This window comes from Pantherophis guttatus, chromosome 1 (genome assembly GCF_059756535.1).
Source record: "Pantherophis guttatus breed Tessera chromosome 1, ASM5975653v1, whole genome shotgun sequence".
Lineage (NCBI taxonomy): Eukaryota > Metazoa > Chordata > Lepidosauria > Squamata > Colubridae > Pantherophis > Pantherophis guttatus.
This window is the reverse complement of record NC_142063.1, coordinates 217075461-217089242: the sequence shown is the minus strand read 5'-3', so window position 1 is coordinate 217089242 and position 13782 is coordinate 217075461. Positions and strand designations below refer to the sequence as shown.

At 36.9% G+C, this 13782-nt stretch overlaps 1 protein-coding gene across 17 annotated transcripts in view; it reads right to left on the bottom strand.

The window, feature by feature from the left end:
• The window catches only part of MYT1L (myelin transcription factor 1 like), a 281172-nt gene extending 267599 nt beyond the window's left edge, over positions 1 to 13573 (bottom strand). For 6 of the 17 annotated variants that reach the window (XM_034432011.3, XM_060689275.2, XM_060689273.2 and 3 more), the window contains exon 1: positions 10406 to 11709. The gene's annotated coding sequence lies outside the window, so the exon portion shown is untranslated. Of the gene's footprint in view, positions 1 to 10405; positions 11718 to 12432; positions 12519 to 12866; positions 12928 to 13112 lie in introns of those variants that run through there. The other 11 variants (XM_087882428.1, XM_060689274.2, XM_034432013.3 and 8 more) reach the window with 9 other exon arrangements.
• Positions 13574 to 13782: the final 209 nt, after the last annotated feature.

Below are 13782 nucleotides of genomic sequence, written 5' to 3'. Positions count from 1 at the left end.
CAGCTGTAAACCCATTCAGATACTCATGCCATGGGAATATTCAGACTATATTGCCTGTAATGCATTCTACCCACTGGAAGCTTTGGAAGCTTCTTATAATGGAAGGTAATAATTACCTGGAGGAGAGAGGGGAAAAGATGCTTCCTAGGAAACATTCAGACAAGAGAGGGAGGAGCACCCAGTCAGTGGCTTAATGGTTAGAGAAAGAAATTTAGGAAGGATCCACCCTGATGGATCAAACAGCTGAAACTGGCAGCGGGAAGTTTGGGCCTTCAGACAGGCAAGATTCTATTATTGTAGCCTTACAATAAAGTAGAATTAATTCATCTCACTGTACTTCCTATCTAGTTTACCTGGGAGGACTGACATTTCTATAGGTAGAAAATGTAGCTCCATCGAATTTTTGTTGTTGTTGTTGACAACTTCAGAGCAAGATACTTTGCTCCCATCCAACTCAGAGTGCTGGTCTGGATTTAAGAGCAGAGTATTTGATAGATTGCTTGCATTTACCCAATCCTGAATTTGCAGAGGCTATAATCTGACGTGAAAATATTTTCACTATTTCTCTATTTATAAAATTTTTTCTTTATAAAAATAATTTGAACTACTCTTTGCTTTGTATTATAGATGGGTTTTTTTAAAAAAATGTTCCAATATACATTTGGTTTTGTAGTTTATTACTTTTAATATTAGAGATACAAAAATTTTCACTAGTAATATTTTTCTGTTTTATGCTCTTTATAAATGATTGGATTTGAGGATAATTTGAATTTATTATAGTTTATGGTATTACTGCATAGTGGATTATAGTTTTTTGTATATTCCCTTGAATTAATTTTATTGTTCTGGAAAATACCAGTTATATTTAAAATAAGTATAATAAATATATAAAGAAATAAATCACATGAAATCAAAACCTGTAAAAAATAATAATAATAATAATAATAATAATAATAATAATAATAATAGTAATAGTAATAGTAATAATAGTAATAGTAATAATAATAAACAAATTATTATCGGACTTGAACATTTTGACTCTACAAAAAACCACCTTACTCGGAACAGCTTACATCCTCCGACGATACCTTAACAGTTCCTAGGTCCTTGGTTAGGACTCGAGCTGCTGAGCTATTAACCAGCCTCAAAGGCTGTGAATCTCACTAAAGATTAACCAATAAATAATAATAATAATAATAATAATAATAATAATAATAATAATAATAATAATAATAATAATAATAATAATAATTTTATTTCTATACCGCCCTTCTCCCGAAGGACTCAAAGTGGTGTACAGCCAATTTAAAAACACAGGACACAACAATAATTAAAAATTAAAATAATTAAATAGATTTGGCCGATTTAAAACCCCAAAAATTTAAAATACCCCAATTTAAAATTATGTTGATAGCCCTGCCTGGCGGAACAACAGGGTCTTCAGTGCGCAGCGAAACACCCGGAGGTCGGAGATCTTACGTATTTCCGGGGGCAGTTCATTCCACAGGGCTGGGGCTCCCACAGAGAAGGCCCTCCCCCTGGGTGTCGCCAGCCGACATAACTTGGCTGATGGCACCCTGAGGAGACTCTCTCTGTGGGAACAGACTGGTCGGTGGGAGGCTATTGGTGAAATGATATATATTTAAACAATCTTCAGTTTTAGATCCAGCAATAGCAAGGTCATATTTGGATAGTCTCACAATGGCTGGGCTATGCACTAAAACAAAATTTGATTAGCCAAAATTCAAGGAATAAACTGGAATAACTAGGTCCATCCAAACTGCTAGGCCTTAAACCAGGGGTGAGTTTCACTTACCTTTGCTACCAGTTCGCTCATGTGTGCACCACTTCTGCGCATGCACAGATTGTATTTGATGAAGTCCGGGCAGGTGGGCGGAGCCTCCCACCAACACTGCTACCAGTTCGCCCGAACCGGGGCAAACCACCACTGCCTTAAACCATGGTTTACAAACCAGTAATAGTATAACTTGGAAGGGACGTTGGAGGTCTTCTGATCCAACCTCCTGCTCAAGCAAGAGACCCTATACATTCCATGCACTCTGATGCTTTGGAGAATTGGTCGACCCCCTTCTCTCTGTGGCAGCTCCTTAAATGTTGGAAGACTGCTGTCAAATCACCCCTAATCCTTGTCTTGGTTAGACTACATATACCCAGTTTCTGTAAATGCTCATCCCCTAATAATCTTTGTTGCTCTTCTCTGCACTCTTTGTAGAGTCTCAACATATTTTTTTGTATCATGGCGATTAAAAGTGGATACAGTATTCCAAGTGGTCCTATCAATGCAGTATGAAGTAGTACTAACACTTTATGTGAACTTGATAGCATCCCTCTGTTGATGCATTTTAAGATTGACTGGCTTTTTTGGCAGCTGTAGCATACTGCTGGTTCATACTTAAGTGGTTGTCCATTAGGACTCCTAGATCCCTCTGTTACTATTGTTGAGCAAGGTACCACCTATTCTACACCTGAGTATTTGGTTTTTCTTACCTCATTATAAAATCTTACTTTTCTTACCACTGAATTGCATTTTGTTGGATAGGACCTAGTGTTCAAATCTGTCAAGATTCTTCTAAATTTTAAGCCTATTTTCTAAAGGGTTGGCTATTCCCACCAGATTGATGTCATCTGTGAATTTGATGAGTTCCCCTTCTATCCCCTCATCTAAATTGTTTATGAAGATGTTGAAGAATACTGGGCCTATACATTGAGTGGTTGGTCCACTAGTTACAAATCTGTCGGGTGGTGATTTTTTTATTTTTATTAAATTTGTTTGCCACCCATGTCGCTGCAAGGCAACTCTGGGCAGCTTACATCAAAATGATATTGTCTATCCCACATTTTTCTATTTTGCCAAGAAATAGGCTATGGTCCACTTTGTCAAATGGCTTACTAAAGTTCAAGTATACAATTTCCACAACATATTACCAATCCACTAATTTAGTCACTTTGCCAAAGAATACAATAAGGTTTGTATGACATGATCTATTTGGACAAACCCATGTTGGTTTCTAGTAATAACTTTCCTGATTTCTAGATCAGCTGCTTGATTGTCTTTTCCAGGATCTTCCCAAGTATGGGAATATGTGAGGATGACTCGTCTGTAGTTTCCTGGATTCATTTTTTTTTTTTTTTAAGATGAGAATCACATCAACTCTTTTCAAGTCTTCTGGTAGTTCTCTGGTACTCCAAAGTCTTTGAAAGCTATTATTCAGTGGTTCTGAGAACACATCTGGCAGCTCCTTCAGAACTCTGGGATGTAATCCATCTGGCTCATGTGATTCGAACTCTTCTAGAGTAAATAGCTGTTGTCTTACGATTTCTTGCCTATTTTGACTTGCATTCCTATTCTGTCCCCTATGGTGTTGCTTTTGATAGGTTGTACTCTTTTTCCCTTTTGTATAAAGGAAGATCAAACTAATTAAGCAGTTCCACTTTCTCCGTACTGCCCATTACCTAGCCTCAACTGGCTTGATATAATTCATACACAAACCATAATCATAGGATGGCTTAGCATGAGTGAATACAATCATGAATGCTCTGAGAGGCAGATATTATTTAAGAAAAAATGTAGTATGGTAGTTAATACTAAAATATAGGTAGTCCTCAACTTACAACAGTTCATTTAGTGACCATTCAAAGTTACAATAATGCTGAAAAGGGACTTATGACTGCAGGGGTTCACTTAACAACTGTGGCAAGAATGGTTGTAAAATGGGGCAAAGCTCACTAAACAAATGTCTCACTTAACAACAGAAATTTTGGGGTCAATTGTGGTCGTAAGTCAAGGACTACCTATATTAAATTGCACAGAAACTTACCAACAGCCATAGTGCATAATTTCCTTGTCTGTAACTTTTTAGATTAATTCAATGATTTCGGTAGGAAAGGTATGGGAGAATATGTTCTCAATAGAATTTCCCTGTCTCCCAAACTTCCCTGTTCGGCTCTACAAATTTTAAAGCTGGTATAAGAAGTCTCTAGTCCTCCAAATAATGCTGAACTATATTTTCCAACAATCCATCCAGTACTGTGAAAAATGATAGTAAAATCAGCATCATCTGGTGGACCACACTCTCTCCATGAACAGTTTTTAATCCATATGGTCTAGTTGTAGGCTGGACTGCAGAATTTTGTTTTTACCAGTACAGATGTTAATCTTCCATAACCTATTTTGGACATTTGGGGAAAGCTAGACAAATAAAAAACAGTTCATTTTAAAATGTAGCTCTGAAATCTAGTAATCTCAATCTGCATAATCAGTTAACATACTGTCCACAATTCAGAGGCAGAAGATGATTATGACAAAAAAATTATTGACAAATCTGCTAGCAAAAAAAAAAAAAAATCCAGATAACTAATGAAGAGCAGTTTCGATCCAGAGCACTGCCAAGGTTTTTTTTTTTTTTAAATTATCATATTAAAAAAACTTATCTCTATCTAAACCTATTTTATTTGCTAGGATTAAAAGGTTAATATTATTGACTGTCTTTTCAGTCTACGACTGTTTTGATCATTAGTGATTCTTTCTAATTTGTAAACAGGCAAAATAACTTGCCCCTGGAGGGGAAAAAATGAGAGCATTTCTTGGCCTGCTGCAAGTGTGTAGGTATCCTATGGGGAAATGCTGTTTTGAAACTTGTCAGAAGCATAGATGGTTTATCAGAATATTTCCAAATGGCAATAAATTAGTTTTTTGGATTCATTTTAATCATAAGCAAGTTTAAAGGGTATTTAAAAGCTACATATCTAGTACATAAATACTGTATTTGTGATCAAGGTAATTATTGTTCCAATTAAGTCAAAAATAAACAGAGTAAAGTGCAGATTCTCAGTTGATCAGTAAATTTCCAATCTTTCATTATCTAACATTACCAAGTTAGAAGCTTTTTTATAAAGAAATAATTCACTTAGGACACCAGAAGTTTTTTGCCTGAAGCATTTGTGAACTTATTCTCGTATCAGTATTGAGTTATGCACCAACCATGTATTCAAAAGTATAGTGTACTGTTCCTTCATTCTCAGCAGTTGTCTACTTGACATATTTCTTTGTATTTGGCTTTGCCTTGATCTCTTGGACTTAGTAAAATGGTTCCTGCAGTGCTGAAGTCTCCCACCTCTGCATTATATTATATTTTCTGCTCAAAGAATTAAACCTTATTGCTAATTAAATACCAATGTTGTTAAATGCTAATTAAAATAGATCAACAAAAAGAGAATTAGGGACTGGAGACTAAAACATATGAAGAATGGTTGCAGGATTTGGGTATACCTAGTCTAGTGAAAAGAAGAACATGTCACTATGTGTGACATGTTAAGAGCTCCAATACAAAAAAAAGAGGGTCAACCTATTTTCCAGAATAGCACCAGAAGGCAAGACAAGAAACAATGGATGGAAACTAATCAAGGAGAGAAGCAATCTAGAACTAAGGAGAAATTTTCTAACCTTGAGAACAATGGGATGGCTTGCCTTCAGAAGTTGTGAGTGCTCCATTATTGGAGGCTTTTAAGAAGAAACTGGACAGCCACTTGTCTGGAATGGTATAAGATCTCCTACTTGAGCAGTGGGTTGGACCAGAAGACCTCCAAGGTCCCTTCCAACTCTGTTATTTCGGAATGAAGAATTTCAACACCAATTTCAAAGACTTCTGCCCGCAGTAGGAAAAAAGATAAAGCCTGAATCCATTCCCCAAGTGTTTATGGTTGGGTATGGATTTGAAATAAATATTTCCTAGCCCTCAGAGTTACTAATTCTTTAAAATTATAGCCAGAGCAATAACACTAATAGTCAAAGGCTTCAATTCAGACACAGCAAACCATACCTACCCTATATGTATGGATCGTATAGGCTTTTACTGAAAATCTATAGGATAATCTAAATTTACAATATTGAAATATTCTCAAATGAGATCTGCTGACATCTCAGAAGTGATATTGTTGAAATATAAAATTAGGAAATCTTATGAGATGTAAATCATTGCTTTTTTAATACAATCACACCACCGAGCATAATTACTTGATGACACTTGCTACTTAAAAGATAGCTGTCCTTAGGTGAAATTAAATCACTAAATAAATAACTTTGTTTATATTAAAGCTAAAGTGGTTTTTCTTTTGTTGTTTCCAATCATTGGGCCCCTTCATTGTTTTCATGTGGGCTTAACTTTCACAGATCAGCTTCTGCTCCCACTATCATTTAAGAATTATGTTTTCTGAAGGTTATTTAAAAAACATTCATGTAAGACTTGGCCTACAACACTTCTAAAATATGACCAGCAGTATGAAAGAATGTGCACTGATTTTAAACCATGGTATAATTGCTTGTGAAACCATTTTCACATGATAAAAGCATACAACAGGCTGTCATATATACTTGCAAATGCTCACTCATCTTTTCAATTGGCTATAATATGAAAGATTTTACTGACCCACTTATTTATCTGCATAGCACCAATGTTATTTATGTCAGAGACAAAAAGCACATATGAGTCAGGATAAGCCAGGTTTCCCTTTCTGTTTATCTAAATTTTAAGTGAGGCTTTTCGCAGCTGTATATTATAAAAGCAATACCAGAACCTCAGTTCATAATGCCACAGACATTGTTTTGGAAGTATTGACATCCAGGTTTCTTCCCCGAAATGACTGAATCTGCATCTCTTTGGTTTATCTTTTCTCCTTTTTATATTAGATGAGCTACCCCTCCCAAGCACAGCCTATAGCAGAATCTTCAGCTGTGATCCATCACACATGGCAGAATCATTATGTATATTCTAGCAGGATTAAAAAAAAAAGATAAACAAAACATAAAGAATCCCAACCAGCGTTAGAGTTGAGCTGGATTCAAAGAAAATATAGTCCTACATAATTTTCTCAAACAACAGTTCTTATATTTACTATCGTGTTATATTGGGTTCACTTTAATTGAAATAAAATGTTTGAGAACTGACAAGAATGTACTGTAACAAGATACTTATTTGCAGCATGTTAGGGGAAAGAAGAGTAAAGCCAGGGATAGGATTTTATTCCTTCATAGTATGTTTTAGTTGTAACCAGAGATGATAGAGGACAAAATTTCTCTTGGGAACAAAAGTTGACACTTAGTCTCTATATTCCAGTTGTCTCTTTTGCAACTATTCTCAAAATATACTAGTTAGCATACCACGTGAGATACCTTTCATATACTTTCTTGTGTCAGATATCTCAGATTTAATCTAACCTTCCAACAACCTGTTTATTTGATGCCTCTTGAATTTCTATACCGAAAATAGTAATAAAGCTTGAAAGAGAGGTAGTGTTATGCATTTGAAAACATAGAGTAACAAACTTTAGAAAAATACTGAAGCTGCATATCTCTATGAATCAGTTTAATAACATTTTAGTTTTGTAACAACAGCTAGATAGAGAACAAAGAAGGTTTTATTTAATTATACTGTTTTCAGAATAAAATAGCTCTCTAGCTCAAAACCTATCACAGAAGTAATTTGAAAAATAGCACTTCATTTGGCTTCCATGGCCCTCATATGCCAAAAGCAACAAGCAACACTACTCAAAACTCCCAAAGAGTTGGATTATTGCCCCTTTCTAATCAGCTTCCCAATTCAAGAGACCCATGCTGGCATGAGGTATGTCCTGCTGACACAAAGTATGAAGGAGCCAAGCTTTCAAATGCTGAATAGCTTTAAAATGTACAATCTTACAGCTACTTTATGAGCTTGTTTGGTACTGAGCTATAATCAGTTTGCTTATTCCTAACCTTCAAGATGTATTAAATTTATTCCTGAATAAAACGGGTGTCTGAAACAATTCCCCACACTCATTGCCAATGGCCCAGACTCGTGGGAGTTTCAGGAACCAAAGGGCCTACTGTTAAATGTAACATTGATTTCTGTATGTTCACAATTTACCAGACTGTTCCATAGTAGACTTGATTTGATGGCTCTCCATGGGGTGCCCTGCAGCCTTGATTATTTCACAGCCAAGCTGGCTACCATGGTTTGTGGCAAATGTATGTTTGCAACCTTTTCCAAGGAACAATATTAAACTTTGATATATACACCATAGCCAGCAAAATTAAAAATAATGGCATATTATCTTATCTTTCCTATGATATTTAATACTTCTCTGTTCTTATATAATTTATCATTCTCTAAGCGTCTACTTCTGATAGGTATTGGATCAATACTTCAGATTGGAATTGGACTGAAACATGAATGGGTAGAAATGACATTTATCAATATGCAATAAATTACTTGAGATTTCTTGGACAATAGTAAACTTAAAGGAGAATTTGCAAAATGTAGACTCAACCCCAATTAATAGGTGATTAACATAGCTGCTCTTTTGTTTGTAGGTATTTCATATCACTTCTAGGTCTTTTCTGGAAGGAATAAGCAAGTAACAGTAAAATGTTAAGTTCTGATAAAGTATAATCACAAGAGTCACTTGACAGCACTGAAAGTTATTTTTCCTGATTCATATGCTATTTTGGGAATTGAGATCAGTTATTAAATATCATAAAAAAAAATAAGATCCCTGATAAAGTAACTATATTTTGCACTATAATTGGGTCAAGAAATTAATAAGCATGTAACTGTTTAAATAATTTCAAAAATATAAAATTGATCATTAATAACATTCAGTAAATTACCCTGCTCTGAAGGTGTAGGGTTTTTAATATACATGGCTCATTTTTATATTCATTAATATATATATAATAATCAGGAAAAGAAAAAAGTAGCATCTATTAAACAGAACAAAATAGCTATTTAATTACATGCTGTTTTAGGTAAAAGTATAAGAATGGTAAATTTCATAAAAGGGATGAACAATTTACCATAAAACTGTGAAGTTTCAGCGTAAATAACTTCAGTGGACAATCTGGTTCTTTCTGCAGAATACAGGGAGTATACTTGAGCAGTAAATTCAAACACAAAGGAAGTGCTGTAGCTGGCAAGAAGCAAACTGCCTTGCATTCTGTCTCAGCTTAATACTAACACTGAATAAACATCTCCTTTCACTATTCAAACTACAAAATTAAGATGAGCATGAAGTACTGCTTTTGCAGGGTAGGAAAATTAATTCTGTTTTTATTTCAAATTACTTATTCTTTTTCTTTGTGTGAGCTTGATAACACTCCTCACTTTTTCCCCCAGTGGAAACAAATGGCTTCTGTCACAATTGTACTTTTTCTTTGTTTTTCTTCAGTCATCTTTGTTTTCCATTATAAACACAGTAAACTCATTATAAATATATAATAAGACATAGCCATAAGCATAAGGTAATTTAACTACATCAAAACAACCAAGTTCAGGTCCAGCATTCAAACTTACAAGTGAGCAAAAGTAAGCTATGATAATCAGGGTTAACTGCTTCCTTCAAAAATTCTTTACCTAGGTTATGTATTTTATTTGTGTGCATGTTTAATTCTTATGTTTGTAATTCATAGATATTCTGTTACATAAATTTAAAAAGTCAAAAATTGTGCAACCTTGATAAACATATCTACCCTGAAAAATAGGTAAGAAATAATTTTATTAAATATTAAGGCAAAATATATCAATACAAAACTTGTAATGTACAAGGAATTAAGAAAATACAATTAAATTATAATCTACACTTAAATTCCAACTTCACAATATAATTTGTTTGCTTTAAAAAAACAAATTAGTCAAATTAAAGAGTTCTATTTTAAGATTAGAAGCATTATGATAGGGTAAAACTATTCCTAGATTACAAGATTAAAAAAGACATATTCTGATAAAAATTAAAATATCATTACAGAATTATATAATAAACAAGTAAGTCAATTACTTACTAGAAGGCTTCACTATATTCAGGTTGCTAGAGAAAGGCTTTGGAGGGACTGAAAGAATAGATTTTGGTGCCTAGATTTAAATGGCTTTCATTTTGTACTGCTGTTCTTCTTTTTCTATAGAGAGTATCTTTCAGCAATATAAAAACAATACTTCGCCTTTTGCAGGCACTTATATCAGTGACTTGTTAAAATATCTAAGTCACTATTAAAAGTACAATTTCATTTGTATATTAAATATGTACATACATGAAGTATGCCCTCAAAATTCTACCTTCTAAGTTTTCTCAGTAAAATAACATTAGATTTTAAGAAAAATGTTAACCAAATGTTCTATAATTGCTACTGTATATATCAGAAAAGAGTGTACTGAACTCTTTGTTTGACCTAGGAAAAGAATCTGAATCTCTCAACATTTCAGACTGCATGTATCTGAAGAAAGCCAAGTAAAATGTCTTCAAAAAAAGTAAAAATGTCTAGATTATTTTGTCTCATGTTAAACAATTTAAGTTTCTTACACTTTCTAAACAGAAAGATCAGGTCAAGAACAGTGAAGGGAAAAAGGTATATGCTTACCTGAATGGACTATCAGTTGGAAAGCTGAAGAATTGCAAAACAAAGTAGTCCAAATGATTTGTGTATGCACACAGTCCAACTCTGTACTTTCAAGTAGGCCAGACAATCAAACAATCATTTCAGCATCAGCCAGCCTGCTTTCCATCTTAAAGGATTCACCAGAAAAGTGAGAAATCTGCTTCACGATAAACAGCAAAAATCCTTGCAATGCTTCCAAATGCCCACCATTTGTTCACCATTCAACCAGTCAACTTTTTCAAATGCACCTCTTCTCTTAGTGCATTTCCAAGGTATGAGATGGGAATTGCTTCTTATCGGTATACTAATTATTTTGCCACAAAGACAAAGGTCAAAATGTTTTCAGACAGGAACAATGGACCTGAAGTTGAAAGCAAGAATAAAAGCAAGTTGACACTACCAAATGATGGGGAAAGAGGTACATGAGTGCAGCATTCTGCTTGCTACATCAGCAGTAGCCTCCATTTGAAAGCACCAGCAGCAGCAAGGCAGGCAGTGGGCTACAGAATAGCCTAGCTGGGTAGTATATGCATACAGCACAGGTTCCCTTAGAGACCACATTACTGCAGCAGAATAACATCAGTAGCATAGTGCTGATTTTCCCTGTCTCATTCAAGATTCCTTCATAGTGTATTCATTTCTTTCCTAAATTGTAGACGGACTCCTTAACTACCTTTGACTTATATTCCTTCCTTCCCCCTCCCCCTTTATAGATTATAACAATAATTTTGAGATCTTCTGTTTACCAGCCTTGCAGTAGTCAGGCAAGATTGAAGATACACACTATATGCTGTCTACATTGTACCCAAAGGCCCCTAAATCTCTGGAGGGGCAGAATGTGTATCATGTGCAATGCTGTATTTAATGTAATAGATGGGAACCATAAAATACCACTCAGGCTATTACTAGCAATCCTGTAGATGTTTTCTTTTAAACTGAAGTCTCTTTTATGACTGGTGACATGGAAAATCCTGTTCTTACTTTAAAAAAAATTAATGCCAGGAAATATAGCAAATGCACTACCATTTTGACCTATTTCTTTTGAGAAAAAATTTAAAACAGTCTGAATGCAACAAATCTAAAGTTACTTTCAGGTATGCCTAACTCATTTGGGTCAGTACCTGATAATATGCACCTTTAAAAATAGAGAAAAAGAAATTTTGGGCTAAGAAAAAAATGTATATCTGAAGAGAGACAACTGTAATAATCTGGATCTAGAATACTTCATTAATTGAACTTTTTAACAAACCAAAACAAACAAAATGTCAGTTCAGCTGATATGCAAAACTGTTTTAGAACACTTGTTAGAAGCTTTTCCTAATGTTTGGCACATATATGTCTACAATATATAAAATTTCTACTACACTTTCTTTCTGAATCTAGTGAAGAACTGTTTTGAATAGTTTTCTGACATATGCCTCTAAATTAAACCACTTCTAACCTACAATCTATATCTTGCAAACTTCAGAATTACATTATTAATTTTGCTTAAAGCATAACAGTTTTCTGCTGCAGTACTGTACAATGAGTTGTTAGAATGTGACCCTATGCTAAAAAGGTCAACATCTGCAGGCCAGTCCTTTCTCTTCAGAAAAAGTACACATCTAAGACGACATTTCTACATTTGAATTCAAAATATCTTCCATGTTTCATTCAAAAAAACAATGAATTAAAAGCAAACGATGGTTAAAAGCAAACTAGGGAATCTTAATCCAAAAGACTGAAAAACTAAGAAGGCTAAGAATGCACCTTCACATGAATGTCAAACCTTTGATAAACTTTTTTCCAGTATTATTATTTTTTATTTATAAGGCTTATGTAAATATTGGCAATCATCTCCCACCCCCTTACCCCCAAATTGGTTAGAGCTACAAAATAAAAGTATTTCTTTCTTGGGCAATCTTAATTTTCCCTTGGGGGTGGGGTGCAAAAGTTACCTTAATTTCACCTCAGTCTTTTCCTAAACAATATTACCGTCTCTCACGCTAAGAGCAGCCAAAGCAACTCACCCCTCATGTTCTCCCTCACACACAGCCACAGCACCCTCACCAGTTGGCTTTTCGCGCAGTAAACAGAAGTCCTCACTCACCCACTCGCCTTCCCGAATCCCCATCTTTCCTCGCAGCCTCCCCTCACGTACAATCCCGCCTCCCACCGCCCCACCACACACAAAACGTTTCCCCTCAGATGCAGCCTCTCCTCACAGCACACCCAGCCCAACCTCCCCTCAGACAACCACAACTCTTCCGCCGCCTCTCTCGGGTACCATTCCCTCGCCCCCTCCCTCCCTCCCTCCCTCTCTCTCTCTCTCTCTCTCTCTCTCCCCCGCACAATTCTGTCTCCCGCAGCAGCTGAAACGCGTACCACAGCTGTCGTCCCCCCCCCCCACGCCGACAGCCTCCCAACACCCAATGCCCAGCCAGCAACACCTTTATCGCCTCACCTAGATAAGGCCCACACCGCCTCCCCCCTCGGCATACACGAATCTCTCCTCCGGCTCACCCCCCCCACAACCCAGTTTCTCTCACTACCCGAGCCCCGCGCGCCCCCTCCCTCTTCCCTCTCCCCCCTTTCTACACGCGCGCGCGCGCGCCACCGACGCCGTCTAACTGCAGCCTTCGCAGAGAGAGAGAGAGAGAGAGAGAGAGAGAGAGAGAGAGAGAGAGAGAGAGAGAGAGAGAATACTGACCGCTCTTGAGACGGCGGAGGTGACTTAAGATGACCCCCCGCGCGGGAAGTCACCCGGCGCACCCCTCCTCCTTCCAGCCTGCCCGAGTAATCCCCCCCTCCCTCGCGGCTGCTTGACGTGCTGGGAGAAGCCCGAAGCGGACGCCGCGGTCGAGGCGACCGAGAGTTGCTGGCAATTCCCTTTCCAGCTCGCACTGCAGTCTGAGGGGAAGGAAAAGCCTTGCTGGAGCCCAGCCCGCCCTTCGCTTTCCTCCTGGGCTCTCCCGACAGCTCCACAGACAGCTTCTCTGCTGAAGGCAAACTTTGCTAACAAACCCTGCCAACCCTCTGTCTCTTTCGGTGTGTGTGTGTGTGTGTGTGTGTGTGTGCCTTTTCTTGCAGCTTAAAAACGCGGCAATAGAAGCTTCTCTCTTCTCTCTCTTTCTCTGGACTTGAACAGGTTAAAGGCAGGACAACCGAAGTGTTTCCCAAGAAGCAAAAAGGATTTCAGCCCTCCCTTCCCCTCGGCTGCCCCCCCCCTCTCTCTCTCTCTCACACACACACATATACACACACCTGCATTTCTTTCACCTCCCCCACTTCTGACAACATCCTCGGATCCTCTGGGGGCTTCCTTTATTACGCCAAAAAGCTAAAGTAGTCTGGCTGGAGAGACAGCCCTTATTTAGGAA